At 44.3% G+C, this 13174-nt stretch overlaps 1 protein-coding gene across 5 annotated transcripts in view; it reads right to left on the bottom strand.

Annotated features, from left to right (window-relative positions):
* arap2 (ArfGAP with RhoGAP domain, ankyrin repeat and PH domain 2) overlaps positions 1–13174 on the bottom strand; it is a 325749-nt gene that overhangs the window by 275268 nt on the left and 37307 nt on the right. For 2 of the 5 annotated variants that reach the window (XM_078400289.1, XM_078400315.1), the window contains exon 1: positions 4561–4948. The exons of 2 other annotated variants lie outside the window; for them this stretch is intronic. The gene's annotated coding sequence lies outside the window, so the exon portion shown is untranslated. Of the gene's footprint in view, positions 1–4560; positions 4949–12039; positions 12185–13174 lie in introns of those variants that run through there. One more of the 5 variants, XM_078400306.1, reaches the window with a different exon arrangement.

Here is a 13174-nt window from a genome sequence, read left to right as displayed (position 1 = left end):
GAAGGCGTGGATGAGGGTTTCTGCAGCTGTGGAGGAGAGGGATGGACGGAGACGGGCAATGTTTTTGAGGTGGAAGAAGGCTGTCTTTGTGATGTGTTTGATGTGTTTGTCGAAGGAGAGGGTTTGATCAAGGATGATTCCAAGATTCCGGATGTGAGGTAAGGTGGATACTGGGAGACCATCAATGTTGAGGATGAAGTTTTGGGTGGATTTGGTGAGCATTTTTGGACCAATGATGATGATTTCAGATTTGTTGCAATTGAGTTTGAGGAAGTTTGATTGAAGCCAAGATTTTATTTCAGTAATGCAGTTTGTCAGTGTAGAGTGTGTGGTGGAGGAGATTGACTTGGTGGAGATGAGGAGCCTTGGGGGACACCTTGGGGGAGGGGAGCGGTGGGGGACTGAGCCTTGGGGGACACCTTGGGGGAGGGGAGCGGTGGGGGATTTACAGTTGTTAATGGAGATGAACTGATGTCTGTCAGAGAGGTAAGATTTGAACCAGGATAGGGCTGTGCCGGTAATGTTAAGGGAGGTTTCAAGTCGGGTGAGGAGAATGGAGTGATTTATGGTGTCAAAGGCGGCGCTGAGGTCAAGTAGGATGAGGATGTTGAGGTTGCCAAATAAATTCCTGTAACATCACTCCATACAACAAAATAACTTAAAATAACTTAAGACTTTCAGATAGTATAAGCTCACTACCAGATTAACATACCCATGCACACTCATTCATCCACCAATTTAATGCAAAATAACCATGAAACTCCACCATTTTCTTGGTGCCTCTCTCCTGACCCCACAGCCAGCACTCCACTCAGCTTGCTTTATGTACACTTGGCGTCTTCCAAGAACCTGCTGCTTTTTAGAAACTGAAGTCACAACTATTTCTTGTTATTACTTTCTTTGAAACAGGAAAACAGGAAATGCATGTGTTTTTTTCAGTTCCTCATTTCTTTTACTCTCCAGGGATGCTCGGTGCTTTGGAACAACAACTTATTCCTTAACGTCACAGGATATCAGAGTCAGAAGAACTACAGATTAAATGCAGAAAAACAGTCTAATCCCTTGGACAACCTTTCATGTATATTTAACAACATTAATTTCTATATACTTCAAGAATAACTTGAAAAAAATGTTGAATTTGATAGTCCTTCCTCTCAATTAATTACTTTACAAATGTAGCACTGTTTTCAATTGTGATCTTCAAAAACTGGAAAAAGTTAATTAATAAGTGAGTGACCAATGCAAGTTTAAATTATCATTTAAAGGAAATACTAATAAAATCAATGGCTCAGCAATTCACCCTTGCAAAAAAACAAAGCTTTAAATTCAGAATTAAAATAGCAAATTCAGAAAAAAAACATGTTCAGTCCTTTCACATCCATTCAGATCCTTTCTGCTGGATTAGACAAGGTTCCGCATGGTAGGCTGCTCTGGAAGGTTAGATCGCATGGGATCCAAGGAGAAATAGCTGAATGGATAGCAAATTGGCTCCATGGAAGGAAGCAGAGGGTGATGGTGGAAGGTTGCTTCTTGGTCTGGAGGCCTGTGACTAGTGGTGTGCCTCAGTGCTGGGCCCGTTACCGTTTCTCATCTACATCAATGATTTGGATGAGAACATTCAGGGCAAGATTAGCAAGTTTGCTGATGATACAAAAGCGAGAGGTTTTGCAGAAAGTGAAGATCGTTGTGAAAGATTGCAGCAGGATCTGGATCAATTGGCCAGGCGGGCAGGGGAATGGTTGATGGAATTTAATACAGAGAAGTGTGAGGTGTTGCATTTTGGGACTTCAAACAAGGGCAGGACCTTCACAGTAAATGGTAGGCCTATGGGTAGTGTTGTAGAGTAGAGAGATCTAGCAGTGCAGTTGCATGGTTCCTTGAAGGTAGAATCGCAGGTAGATAAGGTGGTCAAAAGGGCTTTTGGCACGTTAGCCTTCATCAGTCAGAGTATTGAGTATAGAACTTGGGAGGTCTGGTTGCAGTTGTATAAAATGTTGGTGAGACCGCATTTAGAATATTGTGTTCCGTTCTGGACGCCATGTTATAGGAAAGATATTGTCAAGCATGAAAGGGTTCAGAAAAAAATTATGAGGATATTACCAGGACTAAAGGGTGTGAGCTATAGGGAGAGGTTGAGTAGGCTGGGCCTCTATTCCATGGAGCACAGGAGGATGAGGGGGGGGGATCTTAGAGGTGTACAAAATCATGAGAGGAATTGATCGGGTAGATGCACATAGTCTCTTGCCCAGAGTAGGGGAATAGAGGACCAGAGGACATAGGTTCAAGGTGAAGGGGAAAAGATTTAATAGGAATCCAAGGGATAACCTTTTTCACACAAAGGGGGGGTGGATGTATGGGAACAAGCGGCCAGAGGAGGTAGCTGTTGATGCTGGGACATCGTTTAAGAAACAGTTAAACAGGTACATGGATAGAACAGGTTAGGAGGGATATGGACCAAGTGCAGGCAAGTGGGACTAGTATAGCTGGGACATTGTTGGCCTGTTGGGCAAGTTGGGCCGAAGGGCCTGTTTCCACACTGTATCACTCTATGACTCTTTGCTGAGTCAATTATATAAAATACATCAAAATTCATCATATGGCACTTAAAGCAAATTTTCAGCAAAAAGAAGTATGCACGCCAAATGGGTGTACGCTTGCGCTACATTCACGTGTGAAAAATGACTAGTATTTCCAACAGTCTGTAGTACTTGGACTACATGTACAATGTCAGGCCTATCATGAGTATATTCTACTATTATAGAAAGGTTATTGAACAGAAATACTTTTTACAACAAAGAAAAAATTGTTTTGTTTTGTTTTTTCTATTTTGCTTTTTCCTTACACGTCCCAAATCTCTTGGTATTGAATAAAAGAACAATGGTCATAAAATGTCTGACTAAGTTATGAAGAAAGAGTTTCATTTAAAAAACTGCACATACCTAATTTAATTGAAGACATACTTGCTCCAGTGGTCTTCAACAGCAAATCACAACGGTCCATGTCCCCCCCAACCCTACTTCCCCCCACCCCCCCCCCCCCCTCTCGCCACCCCCCCTCTCCCAATGATACTCTACTAATTCTACCACCTACACAGCGATTCCATAACCAGGCATCTTCTCCCTTGTTTCCTTTTAACATTTTGCAGGGAACATTTCCTTCGTCACATCCACGAGTCAAGAGAGTTTTATTGTCATTTGTCCCAGATAGAACAATGAAATTCTTACTTGCTGCAGCACAACGGAATCATCCTGGTTTATTCTTCCATTCCCACCAGCCTCCCACTTCTTCTGGCATTTTCCCTTGCAACCACACCGATGCACCACATCACCCTCCAAACAAAACAGAGATAGAATTTCCCAAGTCCTCACCTTTCACAAACCAGCCTCCGCAAAAGCACATTGTCATTTGTCATTTTTGTCAGCTGTAATGAGTTCCAACCACTAGCCACGTCTTCTCCTCTCCACCCCTTTCTTCGGGAAGAATGAACTCCCTTCATGACTCCCCAGTCTGCTCATCCTTCCCCACCCATCCTACAGTTCACTGGTGCACTCCCCCACCACACCCATCCCTCCTTGATTCACGACACTTTATCCTGCAACTGCAGGAGGTGCAACACACGTTCTTACATCTCTGCTCTCATCACAATCCAGGGACCAAAATGCTCCTCCACACGGCAAATATGTACACGCACCTCCTCTAACATCATCTACTGCATTCAGTGCTCCAAATCTACACCGACAAGACCGTGCACACGAGATGACCCATTTGTAGAATGCCTGCGATCTGTCCACAATGGGCATCCCAGTCTCCTATTTGCCAGCCATTTCAACTCCCCTTTCCTTCCCAAACTTACCTGTCTGTTGTCAGGCTTGTCCACTGCCAGGACGCTGCCATGCGCAATCTAGAGCAGCAACACCTCGTGCTCCCCCTGGGTATCTACAGTTCAATGTTTGAACACTGAATTTTCCAATTGCATGTAACCCACACCTCCTCTGTTTTCTATCCATCCCCCCCCCCCTCACTTCTCTCTCTCTCTCCCCCACTTCAGTGGTGATCATCCCATTGTTATTCCCTTTCCCATATCTCTCCTGCAGCCCCCTAGCAATCATTTACAGCCTCCTCCTCCTAGTTCCATCCATCAACAACATACATGTAGGTTGCTGCCATCCGCCCACTACAAATCTGGTTCTGCTTCCATCTGTTCTTAATCTTTTCCCCCAATGGTTCTTATTATCATCTTCCTTACTTATCAGATTTCAACATTAATGGCCTACGTATCCTCACTGATCATCCTCCAGCAGCTGTCTCCACCATCACCCTCCTCTCTCCCCACCTCCTAGCTCCATCTGCCTTTTGTTCCTGTCTGCCTCCATCTATCATTCACAGGCTTGTATCCCAATGTCACACTTCAATCTCCCCCTTTCCCTTCCTTACCGGGTTTCATCTGCCTGGTATCCTTTAAATCCCCCATTACTTCCCCTCTCCTCTTTATACTGACCATCTTCCCTCTCCGCTCAGTCTTGATGCAGTTTTCGATCCAAAATGTTGTTAATTCCTTACCCCTCCACAGATGCTGCTCGACCAATTCAGTTCAACCAGCAGATCGTCTGTTGAAAGGACACCTTTTCTCCAGAGATGCTGCCCGACCTGCTGAATTACTCCAGCATTTTGTGCCTATCTTCGGTGTGAACCAGCATCTGCAATTCCTTCCTACACAGAATGTCTGTGGCTTCAGATTCCAGCATCGGCAGTCTCGTGTCTCCAACTCGATTGCTCAACATGTATCAGTCATCCATCTATAATATTACTTCAGCTTGTTTGTTTATCACCTACTTTTTCTCCTCCCTCTGGTAGGAGAGAAACTTGCCCAGCCTGATCTACTGGGCTTGTCCTCCTACCCTGCTTTCACAACATCCATATTCTTTTGTCTATATGATAACTCTGTCTGCTCTCATTCACTGTGTCTAGTTAACCTTGTTCAGAGTTTATCCCCATGGCGACTCGATTTTATCCTATTGGAGGTGGCAGCAGTTGCTGCCTTGCCAACAGCCTGTCATTTCTTCTTTTGTGTTATTTTTAGTATGTGTTAAAACTATGTTTTAGTGTTCATTGGTTTGTTTTATGTGGGGGGTGGGGTGGTTTGAGGGAAACCTTTTTTCAATCTCTTAACTCGAAGGAGATGCGATTTTTTCCCGTATCGTATCTCCGTCCCCACTGCGGCCTAACATCGTGGCGTTAACGGCCTTTCCTAGAGACCGACCCGGCACTCCAAGCCGCGGGAGTTTAACATCGCGGAGCTTGCAATCCCTTTGCCAGGGATCGAGGCTCCAACCGTGGGACCTGTGGACTTTAACATCGTGAAGCCAGCGGTCTCTGGTAAGAAGAGACCAATTCGGGAGCTCCATGCCACGGAGTGAGTTTCAACCGACTCGACGCAGGAGTTTTGATCACCCCGAAGAGGGCTTTGATCGTCGGCTGCGGGGGGCTTTGACCGCCCTGACCGCCCTGACCGCGGGAGAACAATGACGAAGAATGTTGAACTTTATTGCCTTCCATCACAGTGAGGAATGTGGAATCCACTGTGGTGGATGTTTCTGTTAACTTTGTGGTTGTGTGTCTTGTTGCTTTGCACTTAGTATGGCTGTATGGTAACTCAAATTTCACTGTACTTTAACTGGTACAATAAACTGACCTTGAAGCCTTGAAACCATCTCCCAACCTCGCCGCTGCTTTACAAAGCTTCTCGTCTCCTTTTCTTGACCCCAAACATTAACTTCACCCAGAGGTGTAATCTGACCTGCTAACTATTTTCAGTATTGTTTGTTCTTAATTAATCCTCTTAATTCGCATTTAACTTGGTATTAATGTTTGCCCACTTAAATGCTGAAGCAGCCTAGCATGTCTTAAAGGTGCTATATTAATACAAGTAATTTCATGGTGGTACGAACATTTCACCATGGTGGCCTTTTCATGGCGGACATCAGAATATTGCACCAGAATTTATGAGCAATTTGTGGCGGCGCCTAACGGCTGCGGCTCGCTAGCAGTCTGTACGTCTTTTTTCCTTTTTTTTTTGTTGTGTGTCGGTGTTGGGATGGTTTTTGTATTTTTTTGGTTGTATATGTGTGGGGGGTGGTGGTGTGGGTGGTGGTGGGGGTGGGGGGGGGTGGGGGAAACTTTTCTCTTCCTCACGGCGCGGGGTGCGGCTCGGCCGCTGGACTTTACATCGCCCGGTGCGGCTTGGCCGCTGGACTTAACAGTGCCCGGTGCGGCTTGGCCGCTGGACTTAACAGTGCCCGGTGAGGCTCGGCCGCGGGACTTTTCATCGCCCGGTGCGGCTTGGCCGAGGGACTTTACATCGCTGGTGCGGCTCGGCCGCTGGACTTAACAGTGCCCGATGCAGCTCGGCTGCGGGGCCTAACATCGCCCGGTGCGGCTCGGCCGCGGGACTTTACATCGCCCGGTGCAGCTCGGCCGCGGGACTTTTCATCGCTGGTGCGGCTCGGCCGCGGGACTTAACATCGCCCGGTGCGGCTTGGCCGTGGGGCTTTACATCGCTGGTGCGGCTCGGCCGCGGGACTTTTCATCGCTTGTGCGGCTCGGCCGCGGGACTTAACATCGCCCGGTGCGGCTCGGCAACGGGACTTAGCTGCGCAAGGCTTGGTTGCGGGGCCTTCCATCGCACGGCTCGGCCGCGAGACGTTTCAGCGCCCGGTGCGATTCGGCCGCAGGGACTTCCATCCCCTTGCGGGGACTGTGCGGGTCGGTCGGGGACGAGCTGTCTGTCCGTGGGCGTGGGGAAGAGAGTGGAAGTTTTGTTGCCTCCATCACAGTGAGGGGGTGTTTGGAGTCACTGTGATGGACGTTTGTGTTGGGGTTATGTGTCTTGTGTTCTTTTTTGTATGACTGCTATGTAGTTTCGTTCGGTACCTTGGTACCGAATGACAAATAAAGCTCTGTTATACTGTTATATACTGTTATATGCATTAATTCATGCTGTAGAACCTCTGCTTCACGTTTAAGTTAACTGTAGCTATGGTCTTGAACTTATTAACAATGCTCATGATACCAAAATACATTGTAGAGTGTCAGCTCTAAATGAAGATTACTATGAAAGGAAATGCTATTTTAATGACTTCCCGATGGCTTATAATAGCCTTTTTTCCCCTAGAGTTGTACACAGCAAATTTTAAAACGCTTAATTATTGCCAAAACTTAAATAGTAATGTTTAATGATCCCTAAAAATCAATTTTTCCCCTCCAACACAAATGCACTGATTCGTTGGTACAATTCCAGAGTTTGCAAGAGGAACACAAATGGGCATGTTTGAATGGCAATATAAACCAGAACACATTAGGCTGAGTGCAAAGATATGTCTGCACTAGCACTGGAATGCACAGTGGTGAATTAAATCCTTTCCTGTGTTGAACCAAAAACAAACAGGGCGAAACAAAAACTGTTGGTTCCACACACTACATTACATTACAGGTAGCAAAGGCCAGAGATGTCACTTGCAGCACTCATGCACACACTTTCACAGTGCGTCTACACATTGACCGAATGATGGCAAGGCAGGACCATTGTTTGCCTGAAGTTCGATTTGCGATTTGTGGATGCAATAAAAATGCTTCTTTATCAGGTCCCACAGTACTTCGTGGGGATGTTGCTGGCAAATTTATATAAATGCCATTAGAGTTGTGCTTAGCAACACAGTTGTGGGTGCAGCTAACTCGATCTACAAGCTTGCAGATGACACCACTGAGGTGGGCCAGATCACGACGATGGCAAGACAGAATGTAGGGAGGAGATAGGGAACAGAGAGATAGAGTGATCATTTTCCAATGTTCGATAGATTCTGGATCAGTTCCTGTGGATTGGAGGATAACTAATGTTATCCCACTTTTTAAGAAATGAGGGAGAGAGTAAACAGTGAATTATAGACCAGTTAGCCCGACATCGGTGGTGGGGAAGATGTTGGAGTCAATTTTTAAAGATGTAATAGCGGCACATTTGGATAGCAGTAACAGGATCGGTCCAAGTCAACATGGATTTACAAAGGGGAAATCATGCTTGACTAATCTTCTGGAATTTTTTGATGATGTAACAAGTAAAACGGATAAGGGAGAGCTAGTGGATGTAGTGTATCTGCACTTTCAGAAAGCCTTTGATAAGGTCCCACACAGGAGATTAGTGGGCAGAATTAGAGCACATGGTATTGGGGCGAGGGTATTGACATGGATAGAAAATTGGTTGGCAGACAGGAAACAAAGAATAGGAATTAACGGGTCCCTTTCTGAATGGCAGGCAGTGACTAGTGGCGTGCCGCAAGGCTCAGTGCTAGGACGACAGCCATTTACAATATATATTAATGATATAGATGAGGGAATTAAAAGTAACATTAGCAAATTTGCAGATGACACGAAGCTGGGTGGCAGTGAGAACTGTGAAGAGGATGCTATGAGGATGCAGGGTGACTTGGATAGGTTGGGTGAGTGGGCAGATGCATGGCAGATGCAGTTTAATGTGGATAAATGTGAGGTTATCCAATTTGGTGGCAAGAACAAGGCGGCAGAATGGTCAGATTAGGAAAAGGTGAAGTGCAATGAGACTTGAGTGTACTTGTACATCAGTCACAAAGTAAGCATGCAGGTACAGCAGGCAGTGAAGAAAGCTCATGGCATGTTGGCCTTCATAACGAGAGGATGTGAGTATAGGAGCAAAGAGGTCCTCCTGCAGTTGTACAGGGCCCTGGTGAGATCGCACCTGGAGTATTGTGGGCAGTTTTGGTCTCCTCATTTGAGGAAGGACATTCTTGCTATTGAGAGAGTGCAGCCTAGGTTCACCAGGTTAATTCCCGGGATGGTGGGACTGTCATATTATGAAAGAATGGAACGACTGGGTTTGGATTCACTGGAATTTAGAAGGATGAGAGGAGATCTTATAGAAACATATAAAATTATTAAGGGATTGGACACGCTAGATGCAGGAAACATGTTCCCGATGTTGGGGGAGTCCAGAACCAGGGGCCACAGTTTAAGAATAAGGGGTAGGCCATTTAGAACTGAGATGAGGAAAAACTTTTTCACCCAGACAGTTGTGAATTTGTGGACCTCAGAAGGTAGTGGAGGCCGATTCACTGGATGCATTCAAAAGAGTCAGATATAGCTCTTGGGGCTAGAGAATCAAGGGATATAGGTTTTCTCCGAGATCTTCGGTTTCCTTCCACATTCCAAAGACGTACAGGTATGTAGGTTAATTGGCTGGGTAAATGTAAAAAAAAAAAAAAATTGTCCCTAGTGGGTGTAGGATAGTGTTAATGTACGGGGATCACTGGGCGGCACGGACTTGGAGGGCCGAAAAGGCCTGTTTCCGGCTGTATATATATGATATGATATGATATGGGGAGAAAGCAGGAATGGGGGTACTCAGACTTCCCAACAGTTAATTTTACAAATTCATAATTTTGATGTCCAAAGTTCAGAATTTTACATCAAAATTCATAATATGGCACGTAATGCAACTTTTCAGCAAAAGAAAGTATGCAAATGCGCTTATGCGTTGCGCTATATTCATGAGTGAAAAACGACTACTATTTCCAACAGTCTTTAGTTCTTGGACTACATATACAATGTCAGGCCTATCATGAGTATATTCTGCTATTTATAGAAAGGTTATTGAACAGAAATACTTTTTACAAAGAAAAAATTGTTTTGTTTTGTTTTTTTCTATTTTGCTTTTTCCTTTGCTCTATCTATAGTACATATTTCGAGTATACCTGACCTGTTTAAATAGCACACAAAGCTTTTTCACTGTACCTTGGTACATGTGATAATTATAAACCTAAACCTAAGGAACAAAAGGGATCAAGGCATAATTAACATTAGATGCAATGGAACACCTACCTGCGTAGGCCCTTACACCAAGTGAATATTGGTACAGCAAGTGAATATTGTTGCCCCACAAACTGGTGAAGAATAGCCCAACAATCGTCCTCACAGTATGATATCTCACAGACAAGGTACTGCATCCCTGGAGCACCAGAGCTGGGTATGACCTGTCCACGAGAAGGAAACCTCCAGCAGAGGTAGCAGCACAACAATATACCCCCCGTGGCTATACAGATCTACAAATCTGCAACATTAACCAGTTCCATGAAATCTTATGGCATCAGCACACACACGGGCAAGGAAACCTCCTCCTGAATACCACCTACCCAACCGAGGAAAGTAATTTGTACATGGCTAATAAAACGAAGATAACATTAGGCCCAAAATGCCATCATTTTAAATGACAAGAGCATATCTGAGATAGGGGAACAGTTTGCGATTCAGCAAGTTAGGCCCAAGGGAATGAACAAGGGAGTTAAAATAGAGAACAAGGGTAAAATTTCAACACCAGGAACTGAAGGTGCTGGTTTACAACAAAAAAACCCTCCAAGTACTGGATTAACCCAGCAGGTCAGGCATCATCTCTGGAGAATATAGATGGGTGCCATTTTCGGTCAGGACCCTTCTTCAGACCGATTGCAGTAGGGATGAGAATGCTGGAAGAGGGGTGCGTGCGGGTGGAGCAAAGCCTGGCAAATGATAGGTGGATACAGGTGAAGGGGATTTAATTGGTACATTGGTGGACACAGGCCAGAAATGGGAAGATGACAAAAGGCTGCGAGATAAAGCAAGAAAAGGTACAAATTATGAAGTCAAAGGAAGAGTTATTGGTGTAAGCGGCCAGGTGAAAGGGAAATGGGAAAGGGTTATTGCAGAGTATTTAACATTTACCAATCTATCACTGTTTGATGTACAAAAGGAGGCAAATATTCCCATGCATCTGCAATCATGTACATGCCCCAAGCAGTTAGGACGACAAATTGAAGAATTGGATGTTCATACCATTAAGTGGAATATGAACTGATGTTTTTCCAGTTTGCATGTGGCCTCACTCTGGCAGTGGAGGTGGCCCAGGATAGAAAGTACAACAAAAAAAAACCCACAAAAACCTCCACAAATAAGTGAAATGAAGATCAGTGAAGACAAATGAAGAATGGAGAGCAAAGAAATAGCAGAACAATTATAATAAATACTTTGATTCAGTGTTCATGAAAGACAATATATAAATAAATTCCCAGACAAGCAAAGGATTCAAGAGGCTATTGAATAGGAGGAGGAATTAAAAGAATAAAATATTAGTTAAAAGGAGCTGAATCTGAAATCTAATAAATCCCCAGTGCCTAATAATCTGAAACCTATAAAACTAAAGTGTTTGTCATGGAAACAGCAAATGTGTGGATGATGTGCCACCTTTCAAAACTCTACAAATTATGAAACGGTCTCTGGAGAATGGAGCTTGGGAGATGAGAAAATGTAAGAGTCATATTTGGGACATTTATTCTAATATTAACAGGATTAGACAAAGTGAACATAGGTTAATCTCTTAAGGATAGTGGAGTCAGGGGGTATGGGGAGAAGGCAGGAACGGGGTACTGATTGAGAATGATCAGCAATGATCACATTGAATGGTGGTGCTGGCTTGAAGGGCCGAATGGCCTACTCCTGCACCTATTGTCTATTATGAAAAGAAAACTATGTGTCGCAAACTTACATGTGACCCAAACAAATACTATGTTACCATCAATCTGAAGAAGGTCTCGACCCTAAATGTCACCCATTCCTTCTCTCCAGACATGCTGCCTGTCCAGCCCGCTGAGTTGCTCCAGCATTTTGTGTCTATCTTCGGTTTAAACAAGCATTTCCAGTTCCTTCCTGCACTATGTTACCCAACCTTGAGGATGTAACTAATTGAATAGACAAAGACAAACTAGTGGATGTGGTCTATTTGAACTTTCAGGAGGACTTCGAGAAAAGTCCCACATAAGAGGTTACTGTGCAGGTGGGATTTGCAGGTCACATACCACCATTGCAAATGGCAAAGGATAGAAGCCAGTGTCAAGGGGGGGGGGGGGGGGGTACCTCAGGCATGGGTGCTTGAGCAAAAGCTATTCTAAATATGCATCACTGATTTGGATGAAGGATGGAACATACCTTTTTCACTGTTTGCCAGGAGGCACCACCAGCAGCAGTGGCTGCCATGCCAACAGTCTGTCTGTCCTTTCTTCTTTTTGTTAACAAGTTGAACAAATGGGTAAATGCATAGCATTTATACATAATACGGATAAATGTGACATTATTCACTTTGGCAGAAAGACACATGCAGAGTATTTAACATTTACCAATCTATCACTATCTGATGTACAAAAGGGAGGCAAGTATTCTCATGCACCAGTCCCCGAAAGCAAACATGTACATGCAGCAAGCAGTTAGGAAGACTAATGTTATGACAGACTTTACAGTAAAAGGTTGAGTACATGATCAAGTATGTTTCACTATAAATTGTGCAGGGCCTTGGCAAGATCACACCTGCAGTATTGCAAGCAACTTGATCTCCTCTTGTAAAAAGATAAATTCTTCATAGAGCATGTCCTGGCACGGCGAAATGGCATTTGAAGATAGATTGGGTCAAACCAGGCCTGAATTCACTTGAATTTAGAAAACAAGAGATCTCATTGAAACCTCAAACTCTGACAAAACGTGGCAGTATGGCTGCAGGTTAGATCTTTCCCGAGTGAGCAGGTTCAGAACCATAGATCACAGACACAGAATAAGAGCAAACATGGGACTTAGACGTGGGGATTTTTTTTTTCCCCTGTCAAATTCTTTACTACAGAAGGGTAGATGCATTAAATATATTTAAGAAAGAGATGGATAGATTTCTAGCCACTGGGAGGATGTAGCTAGAGGGGTGCTGCCAAAGATCAGCACTTGGCACTCAATTGCATACTGCACACGTAAATGACTTGGAGGATGGGACAGATTGCGAGGCATCCAGGTTTGCCAATGTTACAAAAAGAGGTGAGAAGCATGACGTGATGCAGATATTTGGACTGAGTGAGTGGGCGAATGAAGTTTAGCATGGGAAACTGTTAAGTTATATACTTCAGAAAGATAAATCAAAAGGCAAACTATTATCTTCATGGAAATGGGCTGCACACAAGGGTCCTTCCCTATGATTCTTCTGCACAAATTCTGAAAAATAAATAGCATGGAAAAGCAGCAATTAGTTAGAAAGGTAAATGACATCTTGTCCTTTATTGCAAGGGGTTGGAGTTGGTGTTGAAGA

This window comes from Rhinoraja longicauda, chromosome 1 (assembly GCF_053455715.1).
Source record: "Rhinoraja longicauda isolate Sanriku21f chromosome 1, sRhiLon1.1, whole genome shotgun sequence".
NCBI lineage: Eukaryota > Metazoa > Chordata > Chondrichthyes > Rajiformes > Arhynchobatidae > Rhinoraja > Rhinoraja longicauda.
Note: the sequence above shows the minus strand (reverse complement) of the source record. Positions and strands in the feature narration are given on the sequence as shown.